Below are 16,296 nucleotides of genomic sequence, written 5' to 3' on the forward strand. Positions count from 1 at the left end.
GAAAAGACATAAGAGAAACAAGGAAATTTGTGTGAGTGCAAAGGAAAATAAATGAATAAATACTCGCAATTAAGTGGCAAATTGGATTTAACTCCTACCTGAACAGCTAACCATGTGAACATTTGAATACAATTAGAAGAAAAGTATTAGTTCAATAAAACCTTTTGGCCTTACTACCTCAAATGAATTCACAGTGGAATTGTTGCCATACAAAATCTTCTGCACAAAATTTGCACACAAATTAGTTTTACAGAAATAAGAGATAAGCCTGAATCAGACCTCATGGATCTGAAAACTTCTCATCTGTATGGGTTGTTTTAATCCCAATACACTTGAGAATTGTTCATTCTGCAGACAAAACGCGAACAGAAATACGCCACTATTTCCTCATACACTGACTTATCTAACTGCATCAGCAATATTTACACTATTACCATTTTAATGATGAAAAAACAAATGATGTTATTTGCCTATAGAATACTGCTGCTCTAAAAACCCCCCAAGAAATACTGTCTTCTTGTTCTATTCTTTCTGCTTACGAGACATACACAGAAAAAACATACACCAGCAACATCAGTTCGCACAGGCTCACCCTGAGAAGTTTAAAAAATGGCACAAGATGTTTCTTAATAAAAAAGCAATCAGGGAGTAAGATAGCACAGTACTGATAGGGCAGATGTATATAAATTACAATGATCAGTCAGACTGGCCTGAACCACACAGGGATAACACTACAGCAATCCATGAAAGAAACAGTTTTGTCAGGAAGACTTTTTTCCTGAGTATCTGCAGAAGAGTTTATACTGTGTCTTAGCTGGAAGAAAGATGTTAGTTAGGGAATCAATCTTCTTAAAATTGATTAAAGATATATTTTGCAGCTGTCTGTGGAATTTCTTGCTAGGATCTCAAAAAAACCCCAGCAGTGAACTGTAAATAATTGCAACTGAACAAATAACCGAACAAACGTCCAAGGCACAAAGAAGCAAGGAAGTGAAATCTTAAAGAATATGAATTTTCTCAGACCTAACAGATTCCACCAGAAAACTTGCCTAAACGTGGACTGATACTGCTAAAAATTATACTATTACCACCGAGGAGCTCTAGTCAGAGATTCTGCCTGATCCTTCTCTAGCTATTGTAAAAAATGAACAAAGAGCTAGAGCCTGCTATAAATGAGCCATCTAGCATTAGACACCTATATTAGACATCTATATTTGAGACTTTTGACCCAAATGTTTTTGAAAGCTCGTTCCTATTTGAAAAGTCAGATTAAAGCACAGAAAAAATAATACAATCTGCTTCTGTGCAGCTAGTTCTTGGTAAGCAGAAGTACAGAAGCTTTTGGGGGAAAAAGTTACTTTGTTTTGCATTTCTTTTAAAAGCACCTTTTTCAGCAGTCAACATTTGGGTCAACTTTGCTAGTGTTACACACCCATCAAGTGGGTGAATAAACTAGATTCAAAGCTATGGAACTGAAATTTTTACAATACCATTATAGGAAAAACTAAAGAGCATACATGATCAACAAAAAGTACTTCCAAATTTGGTTCTCCTTCCTCAGGAGTACAGCACAGTCCTCAGTGCAAACTAATGATGAACTAAATGTATGTTAAAAAATAGAGCTGTTTTAAGCTTATTGAGATCTTCAAGTGTGTTTGAGCACACGACTATTTATTTCAATTAAAAATATCAGCTCAGACCAATGTTTTAATGCCTCATTTATAGACTCTTAAAAACAAGGCAGCTGATTAAGTGTAAGCTGCGATAGTTCAGTGGCCACTCAACTGTTTCCCTTGATTCATTTTTCAGTCCTGCTCCCCCAAAAAGACTTAAACAGAGGGTTGAAACTTCATGTTCTTACATTTTATTTTAAAAAAATTTAAGAAACTCAAAGTAGTGCTAATATCAGGGAATTTCCTCAGGGAAACACCAAGGCAGATGTTGGCACCATCAGCTAAAAATAATGAAAAACCATTTTCCACTTTCAGCTCCAGAGTGGGAAAACATCTGGAGAAACGGCAAAGTACAACAATAACAGCGGACTCTTCCATATGTCTTTTCTACTTGCAAAGATACCCTGTTGATTTGCAGTAAATAAAATCCAATTCCAACAGCTTTCTTGCCGACAATTTTCAACCTTACGCCTTTGTTATAGCCAAAGGCAGCTGTTAGCTAATAGCACGAGCATGTAAAAGTTCAAGAGTGTTTCCTGGGTCCAAGTCACGATAACGATCTTGCATTAATCTGTTATTTGAACATTTATACATATTCCAACCTCTGATTTATTTTGCTGTAAGTAACTAAAATCCTGACATTAGCAGCCCATTCAAATACAACTTATGGCTTTGTTTGCTTACGCACAAGTCCCATGTCAGTTATGACCCAGATTAAGAAGGATAAAGTGCTTTTGGGATAAATGACTGGGAAAAATCATCAACCTGAAAATGATGTAGATATTTTAAACTGCGATGGAAACTGCAAATTAGCAGAGACTACAAATTCATCCGTAAAACCCTAGAGCATATGTCCCATGAAAAAAGCATAGAGAATGCACACACACATTGCCCTCTATTACAAATCAGCCATCTGCAACAGTCACCATTTCTCAGCACACATCCAGTCTCCCCCAGCCTATGTTCATGCCATATTTCCAAATTTTGGTGCTGTAATCAGCAGTGAAAAAACTTTCTACCTGCTTGGAAAATTACCACATGGCAAACACTGTTGGTATGGTTGATTTTATAGCACTCATAAGGTGGGGGTGATGTTATATGGGGTGATAATTCATTTGCACAGTAGACAGTGCTAAGGGAGATGGTCCACACTCCCACAAACACCTCACCATTAAAATAAGAAAGTTTTGAGGTTTTTTTAACATCAATTTTTGAACAAGGTTCTTCCTGTGTTTGAAACTGCATAAATAAGAGATGCCTGAGTCACAAGGCTGTAATTCTTCTTAAGCTTTGGAGGAGGGTGAGGGTTAACATTAAACCACTAAACCAGAGAGCTGTGCCCATGCCAGAAACCCACCCAGGGAAAGTGCTGCCTCTTTCTTTCCATGTAACAAGCAGAGTCAATCTTTTCTTCTTCGCAGGTCCTGCCTTTGTCAGGGGAGACCCGTTGTCACGCTCAGCTCTCCAGCCAGCCCCTGCCACCACACTTGCTCGGTTCCAGCCTGTGGGAGGGAGGATTATCCTGGATCCAGGGCTGTGATTACTGCTGGAGCTCAGTTTTATTTGAATAACGAGAAGCTGCATCTTGAGGCTTTCGCTCTCAGCCTGCCTTCCTCAAACTGCAAATAACATCTCAAGGGCAGGAAGGGGACATTCATAAACCAACTACGAAGATTTTATGGAAAATTGAAGGTTGAGGTCTCAAATACTTGCTATGCCATAATCTACAGCAAAATTAGAAGCACGTGTTTAATGACAAGCACTTCTTCCACAACATATGTTTCCTGAGAACTCATTTTACGATTTCAACACTGTAGAGAAGACCACAGCTGCCAAAACTACACAAGGTGAGCAGCTGATGCCTATCTCAGTTGTCCACCATACTCTGTACAGGTAGGGATCTGCCTAGTATTCTTCATCAGAGGACTAGCACCACCTAGGTCATTGTAAAATGATCCTGAATTAGATTTTTGTATGAAAACTTTTTTTAACTTCAGGACCCATGAATACTTTCCAATGGTTTGCTCTAAAATGCTTTCATAAATATATTTTCATAAGCAAAATATATCCCAAACATTTGTTCACAACTCAACCCAAGCCTTTTATACTCCAAAATGGAACCAGATTATTAGCAAAACGAAAAGCAACTTGATTCTCATGCCCCAAACTAAGAAAAAATGCAAAAGCCAAAAAAACTCACTAACAACAACATCACACAAATTCAGTTTAGAAAGATGATCAGTTTTAATTAGAAAATGTGTCGCTGTTGACACAGGCAAAGAAATGTTTTGCTTGCAGCATATAGATTTCTAATCCTCAGAGGCCCTTAAAATCTAAAATAATTATTTTATCTACTTCTATAGATGTCACCGTTCACCTTTAAGCCATATGTGTTCCAGCTGGAGCCACTGCTCCTGCATAAGTGGGAAAACATGACCTTTGCTGCCGAGTGGTGACATTGCACTTGGACTTCCACAGACTTTTAAGAGAACAATAAATCCCTGGAGCTGGGTGATGCAATGTGCTTCTGAGCTTGCATCTAAAGTAGAGAGAGGCTTATCATCATGGTCAGCATTAAACTATTTTATCTATCTAAATATACTGTAAAAGTAAGAAACAAGGTTTTAAACCCAGTCAGTCATTTTTATTTGAGCCAATATACCTTAATTAAACTCAGATTCTCTAAAGCAAGCTAGAGACAGACCTGAACTCAAAACCCCAAGTTCTCAACCCAGGTACCTCAAGTGCATTCAATCCCAAGACACGACTGATAAACAGTCCAAGAGGAGCAGAAGCTATTGTGTCAGAGCAGCCCAAGTTGACTGTTGGAGGCCAGCAGTGGTCAATGGAGCTGCTTGAGGGATGCTGCCATCACAGCAGCCCACCAGCTGTGAGTCAACCCTGACTTTCACGTCAAGAGGGAGAGGTAGCTGTGTTATCAGGTTATCCAGCTCCAAGTAACACTCTTAACCTTGGAGGCTAAAGCTCACGCAAGGTTTTCTTCCCAGGCACTGTGTATTTTGGCGAGTGTCTCAAGAAGACTTATCCTCACTCGTGGTTCAAGTCAAGGATTACACTTGATTTAGGCTCTTAGCCCAACAGAGCACCAAGCTAACACTGTATTAATACGCTAACGTTGAGAGCGAACGCTGTTCATTCTCCCAGGGGATCTGTAAGCGTATTTCATAAATAGAAAAAGAAATAAACCAAAGCATCACTGCAATAAACACACTGTTGCTTTTTCTGGATGCTCTTATAACACACTACATACTCTTCATAGCACCTGCTAATCTAAACCAATAGCCCTGGAAATGGCTATATCCTTTATTTAAATGTGTGAAGCCCTCAGGGCATAATCTGAATTTCTTGATTTTATGACTGTAAAATATATAATGATATTATCACCAAAGTCAATAACATGCTCCTGGCAATGAATTTGCTGAAGAACGACACACCAATGTCTTCCCCCCGCCCCCCCCCCAACTAATAAACTGTCAAAGTTGTATCCATCACACATTCAAATTATAAACCTGAAATAACACCTCCTTATATCTCGCAGGGCTGAAGAACAATCACATGCGCACTTATAAACAGTCTACATCTTCATGGGGACAATTAGCATTTTTATAGCACCAATGCAGTGAAAAATACAAAACACTGGTGCGGAATGACCTCTAAGATGCCACACACACTGAAGACTAGTCAATTAATTACTAAGTGAAAGATATTTCCCGTTAGCTGTGCATACATACGCCCCTATGGCCACATATATAAACATCCATAATTTTATGTATTTGCACATATGCATACACACATGGTGCACAGCTTCATTTGCTATCAATTATCTCAAGAAAATTCATGGTAATTTTAATCAACTACAGATTTCCCTGGGGCGGGGGGGGAAAAGGGGGGAAGTACATAAGCAGGTGTAAAAGAGAAAATACTCATCCATAATTACATGTACCTTTCAGTACAGGAGCAACTAAACAGCAATTCAGGAAGGAATCATGAAAAGCTCAAACAGTTTATTCTCTTCGAAGGCACATTTTTCTCAACGGCTTCACAGATCCACGAGTCCAGTGCAGAGGATTTAAACTATCCGTCACACAAAGCGATGGATCCTGATACCTGATACAAGATCGCAGTACCTCAGGAACACAATTTTTTCTTCATAGGCATAAAAAAGCTCAGTACAGCACGCTTATTTGGGATTTTAAAAGTAAAAAACCCCCCAAAATTCCCAGATTCTCCTGCTACATGTTAATCTGATCTTTGAACTTTTTCTGCTGGAGGTAGAAAACCTCAAGTTGCCAGGGCATGTATTTGTCACGGTCTTTGGGAGCATGACTGCCCAAACCTAGTGAGCTGCACCTTGAGATCTGACACAGAAAAATAAAATCTTTTTCCCAATATAAAATTTTAGAAAAGAAAACACATCATATCTAGCAGCATACGTGCACACAATTAACATTCTGGTGTTACCACAGTGTTCTCTTCCTCTGACAGTATTTTTCAAATGAGATTCTTGCAACTAGCCATTTTTACTTTTTTTAGCAAGAGAGTTACTTAAGGTTTTAATTTCAAGATCTGTAATTCATCTCAAGTGACCAGAGTACATTTGCAGCAAGATCTGCTCACAACATCAATCACTGCCATCTTAGAAACGAAGATGTACTTTTGGATTTCACATTTTATTTCATTGATCAAGGCTAGTTCCTAGCAACTAAAAAAACTTACTGATGTAGTGAAATGCAATCTATGGGGGTGGATTACAACTTTTAAAAAGCATGTTAACATTTTATAGGGTATAAAAACCTCTTTTCTATATAGGACCCTATACAAAACTGGTTACAGTGCATGAGCACAACTTGTATGCAAACTTTTCCTTCCATCAACTGATAGGGAAACTCCCCAAAAGTTTGCAAGATGTGCTCTGCAGTGCTGTTACCTTACCCAGCTACAGATCGCTCAGTGTAGGGTCAACAAGTGAACCCTGTGGGGATCTACCTTCTTAACAAAGTGATATTACCAAGGTACAGGTACATAAACCCCCAGCAAACTATCTTTTAAACCTCCTCCTGCCCAGAAGCCTACCACTTCCCACGAGCTGCTCTGGCCCAAGAGTGCCATCAGGAAGCACATGAGCCTCCTAACACGAGGAACTATAGGAAGAGCTTCCCTCCTGTCCCACTGGTGCTTTGGTCCTCTTGGTCCTTCTGCTCAGAAAAAGGTAAAACGCTCTGTTTTGACAGCAATGCAAAGATTTGTCATGAATCAAAGACTGAGAGTATTTCTACGGAAAATGATAAGCCATTTAAAGAGGGGACACAGAAACCACTCTGAAGGCTCAATGAACTTCTATTACAGTTAAATTCAAAAATATTACCTACCATTTTAAACACAGATAAGGGCTCTCCAGGAAAACTCAATCATCATTCAGACTATCATCTCAGCAGCACTTCCCGATTGTTCAGCACTGCTATTCACAGTAACCTCCAACTGAGAGATTTTATGGCTTCTGGCATTATTACCCTGTGAATTACTGTACTCTTAAGATACCTACACATTCCCGCTCTTAGAACCAAGTTTCCTATGTAAGATGTTCCCATATTATTTGCTGACTTTGATCAGAGCTTTATGAGCAGAGATGTCATTCACAAGGTGACAGCAATTGCACTTGCCAAGTTTTTATCTTAACACTCTGTACTCTACGTGAGCTAATACCAAACAAGACGTACATTTTACTGTCTCCAAAGCAAAACAGTTGCGTGGACTAGATTAAATTATTTCTTTATAGTACAAAGAAACGCGTGTGAGTATGTCAAGAGAATTCAATTATTTACAGAGAAGGCCTGTGTATAAAATAATGTTCAATTAAAATTTTGGACAAATCTCAGTGATGGAGAGTCTAGGGTGAGCACACAGAAGATGGCAGTGATTGAGCACACATGCTCCGCGGGCAGATGACAAAGCGCTCATTGTAGTTTTAGCCAGAAGGCTCACTGATCAATTTTATTTTCTTAGATGGTCTTTGAGATGACAGTATATGAGGACATCCTCAGACACAGAAATGACCAAAAGCTGAATGTAATTAAACTTCCTTTCAGCCTCTGTACCACGCAAGTCTTCATAAATCTTTGAAAGCCGTTTTGTAAAGTGCCTTTTACAGGTTGGATGCAGAAACAGCTAAAATCCCAAATTCTACACTGATTTAAACAGAAGTAAGTCATTGCAATGAAACTTCATTTTGGGGTACTAGCCTTGTTCAGCCAGTCACAAGGAACAACCAAAAGTGAAAGAGGGAAAACTTTGCAGTCCATTTTCTGGTGTTTAAGAGATTAAGAATAAAAATGCTGTTTTCCAGACAACTAGAGGGGAAGGGAGAGGACAGGTATCTGCGGATTCTCCCCTTTAAAAGACAGAGGATAGTTTAGCAAACTTTGCTCACCAATTATTCAAACCTGGGATAAATTTTTAAATCAAGTAGACATCAAAATGTCAAATAAACAAAGCCCTTGGGAAAACAGGGTCATCAACCGGTTCATTCCTTACCCGCTCGCCTGGATGTCAGTATGAAATTGGTTGCTTCTGAGACAAAACCAACTAAGAAAAGGTAATTGATTTTACAGTGATCCTTAATTGGTGTTAATATGTGCACTGCACTTGATGAGGCATGGTAAGGGGCCCATTACAGCTGTATTAATACACCCAAGCAAAACAGCCCTAATGGGGCAGCCAGTAGATACCATTCACTGCCAAAACCTCCATAAAGGATTTCCAAGGCATCAAGGAGAGGCCAGTCCAAATGGCACTGCTAAATCACCCCAGAATATGTCATTTCCCAACTAAAACTGAACTTGCTGGGGAAGAGGCAAGTAAATTAGAATTGCCTTTCCTTCCAGGCTTCACTGTAGCACTGAGAAGCACCTTAAGGCAGCTGAAAAACTAGCCTACACTAGGAAAACAGAACATTTAAAGATGAGCATCTAAATAATTATTTTGGTAGGTGAACATTCAACAAGATTTGCAGAGGTGCAGAATTCCCCTGACTCTCTTTAATCCTACAAGAACTAAAAGTGCCCAGAATTTAAAAAAAAAAAACCCTAAACAACATCAAGCTGCTTTTATGTGTCTATCTATATCTGGTTTTAAGTATGTAGTTTTCAGGAACAATTTTAATTAGACTTTGACTAATCCAGGACACAGGCATGCACGTGCTTTCACGTGGCGCCCCAAAGTCATGTTGAGACACACAAATTCACAATTTACACTTCAAAGCTTACAAATATATTCTGTTGATGAGTCTATCAAAGAGTTTAGTTTTTGTTATGTATAAAGAAAGAGAAAGGGTGGAGAATCAGTTCACTTCATACAAATGCCAAATTCTTGTGCTGCCCTAAGATAAATGTTAATTCTCCGGGACTATAAAGAGAGCAAGTTAAGAAAAGGTTATGCTCTGCTGATTAACATCCCTAAATTTCTCACATGTTCAATAAGAGAAAAATCTTTCCATTCAAGATAACTAATTACAGACACTGAAGTCCCCAAAGAAAAGAGCAACAGCACATAACAGCTAAAGCAGGAGGACAAAGCCATTCATCGATTTACACTTTACCATGGCCGTGTGCCAGGGCAACCTTTCTCCTTGAGCCATCTTCTTTGTCAGCGTAGAACTTTATTTTGTTGAAGACTCATGCCAGTACTTGTTAAAACAGTTAGAAAATGATGCTGTAGATCACAACAGGCTGTGACCATCTGCAAACTGCAGAGTCTGGTGGTTGTGCTTCTGTTCCTTGACTGGTTTGGTTCACCATTGCAAATTAAGTTTCACCTAAACCACAGGACTTGGTCTTCTGAGGAAGAGAGGGTGAACATCAGTCTCAAATGAAGCACAAAAGCTCTCTCACTTGGCCTCCTCTGAAGCTCACTCCACCGGACCTCCCACTTCACTTCCCCCCAGTGACCACTGAGCAAAGACTCCAGCAGAAAAGCTGCATCACATGCTGTGACAGCAACTACATCACTGATGTGACAGTGCAGCTACAGAACCACCCTGCACTGTTCTTCCTTTGGAATTAGTGGCACTGACAATTATGTCTGGATTTATTAGTCATTCTGATGATATTGGTATAAAATGCAGCTCTGGAATGTGCAGACTCGTTAAGTTTCTGGCTTAAAAAGCTGTCTCCAAGGCCATGGAATTGAAGGCAGCATGTGGCCTCAGAAGGGAACTGTGTACCCACCTTACGAAGCCTGTTTTCACACAGAACAAGGAAAAGAATGAAAATAACATGTTAAAACTGCACAGTAAATAGATTTGTAGAAATTATCCTATGATCACGTTAATTCAATAAGAAAAGCAGCTGCTATTTATTTTCCACAGGCAAATGGAAATACCAGTATTCACCACATGGCAGTCAACAAAAAAACAAACCGCTATTTCCCTGCTGAAATTGTTCACATTTTGCTATCCAATGTTTCAGGAAGAAAATTATTTTCATTTTGGCCTCCCACTGGCTCTGCAACATCAGAGAATGTCTCTCTCTGTTGGAAAAACAATAGGAGGCAAAGAGGAAAGCAGCTTTTTTCCTGAGACTTTGGGCTAAAAAATGCCATCAATTTCAAAATTACAACAGTGGCAAAGTGCTTCTTTCAATCTGGTCCTTTCATTTTTGCCTCCTGCTGCCGTTCCTATTGTCAAAGTGGCAGCAGGAGGCAGAAATGAAAAGACTACTGCCGGCAAGCACCCTTGGGCAAAGCGTTAATGAGAAGTGAAACACCCCTGTGCCATAACGAATTCCAGAGGTAAGAAATTGGGGTTTGCACATCTCTCGTGTTTGTAGTGCCACAGAGGATCAGCGCTTCAGGATAGTTCTTCTGTTTCTGGATCTACATTGATCAGGCAACAAGGAGCCAAAGAGTTTGGGCTGGTACTCAGGGAACTAGGAATGAAACAGGATATTGTTAGAAAAATAATAAAATACAACGAAAACCAGCAAAACCCACCAGATAACTCTACTGCAAGAAGGAGGAAAGCAAATTGGGGGGGAAACAGGCAAATTTCAACTGAGGAAAGCCGGGGCAATTTTTCAAGACATTGGGTAAATGGGTTGAGTTGTAAGGGCACAAGGACCCAACTGCTTGTCAAGCTAAAAGTTATGTATAACTCTTCTTTGAATCTGAAGAGCCTTGTTGGTATGTGAGGGGAAACAAAAGACCAAAGCCCTACCAAAATTGTTACGAATTTTAACAAATTTGCTGTGCCATCTGCAGACCAGTCCAGTATTTCAGAGCTATTCACCTAAAGAACAGCAGGAAGGTATAGTGCAACCAAAAAGAAATTGCAAACAACCCTCCTTCCAAACACTCCGCAAGCCAGAGAGAACCTCTTGAAAAGAGTGACTATGACTGACCCAGCCAAATAATCACTTCTATCTCTTGCCCTTTAGTGGAGTTTCCAAAGAACCCAAGTTGCCAGACTGCAAATCAAGTGTCTTCCAAACATGACTTATTTAAACATGTATTTAATTACCTGAAAAGAGGAGCTTCATCCCCAACTGAGCCCTACCTGAAGGTGCCTTTGCTGACAGCCCCCAAGGCTGTGTCTGGTAGCTGGGCACTGCAAAGATGACCGAATCATATCCTTTTTGGAAGACACGTGGGTTTTAAAGGAAGAACTTAACCTAGTTCTAGGAAGTTTTAAGCAGCTGGAGTAAATCAAGATAGAGGGTAGAAGCTGTGTCTTGGTCTATCCCTGTTTAAGGCTTGAAAGAGATCGTATTATTTGCCAAGATTATACACGTGTTTTTACTACTTTTGTGGTAACAAGAGTTTATCACAAGAGAGAAGAATCATATTCCTCGGACGACCTTGGGAAAAAAGTGTGAACAAAGCTGACTTCATCTACAGAAGTTCTTCAAAAACATAGAAAACAACTGGGAAGTGAATAAAGGAGCTAATGAAATTGAATATATTATTTTTTTCATTGCATTAATTAAATAAAAGAGAGGAGGGCTATCTTCATTGAAACTGAGCCAAGATAAAGTTACCTTTCTCCCATTAAAAATAAAAAAGCAATGGTACTTCACGAATAAAAGCACTACTATTTCTTACACTAGAACTGAACAACAATAATTTCTGAAGCCTGAAAATGATACTCTGTGCAATGTGTACCTAAACTACTTCACCATCTGTGTTTCTTAATAAAGGAAGATGATTTAACTTAAAAGGAGGAGAAGACTTTTATTCTAAGGTCAGAGTTCTCTACTAACTTAACCTGTACAAAATCCTTGTCATATTAACATTAAGGACATGCGGATAAAATCAGGCTGCTGAAATCCACACAGACACAATGAACAGCCTGAGGGGAAAAAAATACATTCTACTTATACATTAAAATATTACCAGACCTTAAAAATACTATTATTCCTCTTGCAGTTGTGTTTATCTTCTGAAGAGCATCAAGACTTGTGTACTTGGTGTAATACTCTAGTTATTTGATTGCTGGTACCACCGAGTTTTTCTAGCTTCTTTAACCTCTTAACAGCATTTTGTGAGACCACGCTGAAAACATTGATCAAATGATGCACAAGTCCTTCTTTGGACTACACCCCAATGCCTTTCCAATAACTTGCCTATAACTTATTAATTTACAAACAAAATTGACTGTGTCTAATCTCCATGAAAAAAACCCAACAATCTAATAATTTAATGCCTGTATGCAGCTTACTGTATTATAAGATAGGGCATTGCTATGCCAGGTTAGTATGCTATTAGCTGGGGGATTCTCAAGCATCTGTCATGCAAAGTAGGTCAATTTCTAGCCATATAATTCTGATTATGTCAAAATATTTATTCATGAGTTTCCTAATTCAACATACTTCAAAATAAGTCCTATTTATGTAAGAAAAAAATAAATATCTAAATTATGGTTGCTAACAACTGGGTTATCACAGCTTCAAACACTCTGGTAATCCAGAGACATGGATAATGTTTTTCCCTTACAATGTACTGTGTTGTAACAGAACTAGTTTTATTTCCTATTTGCCATTATTTTTAGTCTGGTTTCCCAAGGAAACAAGAGTAACACAGCCATATATATACTCCATGGGTTGATGTGGGAATGTGCAAAGCAACAGAAACCTCCATCCTCCTTTCTCATGCCCATTCTTCCCCGCATTAACACTTGAACCTTCAGGCCAGTTTCAGCCAAGTCTCATCTATATTATGAAATGTTCACTTTACTGGTCAGGGAAAAATAGGTGGCTGAATAGAGAAGAGAGACCCTATTAATGGACTTGCTAAGGAAAGGCCATGCTGTGAGTCTATCTTTCCTTAGAACTTAGATCAACATCAAGACCCAAGAAACCAGGCTTCCCCAGTTCCTCAACTCACAAAAGTATTTTCACCAAAATTAAAAGATTACCAGGAATAAAGCGGGGTATACAATGATTTACATCACCCACATGTTCAACAAGATCCATGCTCAACAAGATCCCTTCCAGCAAGAGATCAGGAAGGACTTTGAGCAGCAAGTAACACTCGCGCAATAACAGTGAGACGGTTCATTACCCATCCAAGGTCATCTGGGACTACTGGATCATATAAAGACAAGAACAAACAGCAGCTCTGAGGTTTTTGGTGCTACTGCAGGCAAAGGAAAGGCCTCCTTCAAGACCACCACTTTCTTCATCCCACTGTACCCTGCTGTAGCATTCAGATTACCTGTGGATTTCCCCTGGCTTTTATCAGCACCCACATGATGGATTCCACTTTTTACCAACTGTATCCCTATTAAATATCCTAAAAACTTCAGGCTTAGCAGAAATAAAATCTTTTAACTTTCCTCTCCGAGTAAGTGCTGCCTAAGCCTATATTTCATCTTCTAATATACTGCCAGGAGGTGCAACTGAAACGTATAGCACTATCATTCCTAAGGCAGAAAATGATGAGCCTAATTCTTCGCTTTACTGTGTTTTCTTTTATGCCACCCCAGCACCGTACTGGTAAGTCAAAATGAAGAGACATTCCTCAGAGCAATGCCCACAGCAAGATGCAAAAGGCACAAAGGCCGTGTGCAGGTTCTCCTCCTATGCCATATGGAATAGCTTATACATGTCCATAATCTATAGAATTCTTTGTTTCCAGGCCAGAGGGGAAGGAATAGCATTACCTTTCATCAGTCAAGAAGTTGTCCCTGAACAACAGAAAAAGACACACAAGACTTAAAACCTTTCAATGGGCTTTCACCTTTGAAATCTTCAGGTTGCCTTGATACAACCAAGACAGAAGGGCTGCACCTGAAAAAAATCATTAGGGGATGAAACCCTAAGTCATCAACCACACAGTTACTTTCTTTTAAATAGAAATTTGTGTTTCTGGCCACCATTTTAAGCAGCCAGGTACCACCCTTGAGAGTGCAGTCCACTGACACCTGCATGAGCTGTACAAAGACCTGAGCACATTACAGCCGTTGCTCCCGTATTCGCTCGAGGTATCATGTATGCACACAGCTATGTTCTGTCAGCGACCTTTTTAATCAAAGAAAAGAAAAGGAGGGCATTAACACTTTTAAACGCTTTCAATTACCAGGGTCCCAATATTAATTTTCCAAATATTCTTCTACAGGGGTAATTAAACCACGATCCGTGTTCCCTTTGTCTGGCTGCTTCTCATGCTAGGATTTAAATGCTATGTTTTGTTTCATCTGTAATAGTTTTCCCTTAGACCTTTCTGGTGGAGTCTGCAGGCACTCAATATAATCTGATTGTTGATTATGTCCGTAGCAGTTATTTAACAGCCTATTGGGCTGGTTTGAAAGAATCACAACAGTGGCTAACAAGACTAATCTCAGAACTACCATTTAAGAAAAATTCTTTTACCATTTAAATGCCAATTTTTTCTTCAGCCACCCTCCTACGTGATACCACAAAAACAAAATCTATTTAATATTAAAAACATCAACAGCAAGCCTGAAGCGGCAGATCAAAATATAAATTCAGATGTTGAAAAATATTTCTACTGTAGAGATTTTATAGTTCAAAGACTACTGCTATATAAAAACCCCTTCATATTTTAGAAATCCTAATAGTATAAGACAAGGCAAGTTACTGTAGATGTTGTAAGATGAAGAAGACTTGATTCTTGGGATCATATTTTGGCAAGTAGCAATTTAAAAATTACACAGAAACTACACAAAAGCTGACACTGCCTTTTGGCTGGTCTGCACTGCCTCTTCAACCCATCCCTCACTTAACATAAAATTCAAGTTGTTTACCTAAAACTTCAATACTTTCCTTAGGAAAATATGTGGGTTTAACTGTATTTCAAATGATCTGATTTCACCTTTTCACCACCTCAAATATTAGGCATTTGTAAAGCAGAGAGTGCAGACAGACACATGGATGAATGAAAGGGAGATGCTTCATCTTGACTTTGATTAGAACCGCCTCGTCCACCAACGCTTGTAGGATTGGTCTTGGTCAGGGTTGAGCTGACTAAACACCCATCCGAATAATACTGCTACAAAGCTCAGCAAAGGAGTTCATAATAGTAGCCAAAACAAGATTCATTTAATCAGCTATGTATTTCTCTGATTATAACAAACAAAGAAACAGGATTGTATGACAATTTTGAGAGCTTGGTAAACTTCAGCAGTGCCTTGTAATGAAGCCTTGGCAAGAAATAAGTGAAATACAAAGATTTTTCATATTGAGGCTGTGTAAACAGTTTCCACTTTTAGAAATGTATCCTAGCAACTCATAGAAATGGTTTTAAAAGACAGCTGAACAAAAACATAATTTGGAATAAAAACAGATGTAATTGCTAAACCAGCAAGTCTGGTGGTCCTGAACTGATCTTGCAGCCATATCTCAACTATGATTCAAGATGTTGAGAAAAGAAACACCAGGACAAACAGATGTTTTAAAACTAACATCTGCAGGAAGAACTACAAAAAAGTGCATCAGAGTTGGTGGAAATGATTCTGCATTTTGTATTCCTGTCTTACTGATGTAGAAAATCTCTTTGGCCCCCAGTAGAAAGGCCTGCTGGACATACACCTCGTGTTTTATATTTGCATGTTGTTAGTCAGAGGTACAAGATGCCTAACTCAGTTTTATCTCAGGTGTTCATTCTATTCCATTGAAATTAATTTTTTTTTTCCCTTTAAATTTCATTTTTCAGGAGAAAACTGAAAGAAGTGACTTGTATAATAATGTACAGACCTTAATTACATATCTAATCCATAATTCAATAGAGAGATTCTGCTGACATCACCAGCAACAAAAAAGGTTCATAAAATGTATTGTGAATACAAAAGGAACCTAAACTGTATTTCAGGATTAGTATTCAGACTACAGTTGCATAAGCATTACTGGCAATGGGGATAAACCATGTTTATACATAAGAGGTCACCTTATAAAAACACCCAAGAAGCTGAAACATGAGAGATGAGCATCCTGCTCCTTAGATGCACAGAGAATACTCCTCAGAACACACTCCATTTTACTGTGGAGGATTATCTTGCTTTCCAACAACTGTTTACATGGAAACTACAGTACACAGCATATACAGAACAATTCACTATTGGGCTGTAAATTCAGATACTGTTGGGTAATTAGCT

The 16,296-nt window shown here is 38.9% G+C and overlaps 1 protein-coding gene across 4 annotated transcripts in view; it reads right to left on the reverse strand.

Annotated features, from left to right (window-relative positions):
- DAB1 (DAB adaptor protein 1) overlaps positions 1–16,296 on the reverse strand; it is a 111,521-nt gene that overhangs the window by 59,740 nt on the left and 35,485 nt on the right. The window lies entirely within an intron of this gene.

Source organism: Antrostomus carolinensis, unplaced genomic scaffold, assembly GCF_000700745.2.
Source record: "Antrostomus carolinensis isolate BGI_N321 unplaced genomic scaffold, ASM70074v2 scaffold12903, whole genome shotgun sequence".
Classification (NCBI taxonomy): Eukaryota; Metazoa; Chordata; class Aves; order Caprimulgiformes; family Caprimulgidae; genus Antrostomus; species Antrostomus carolinensis.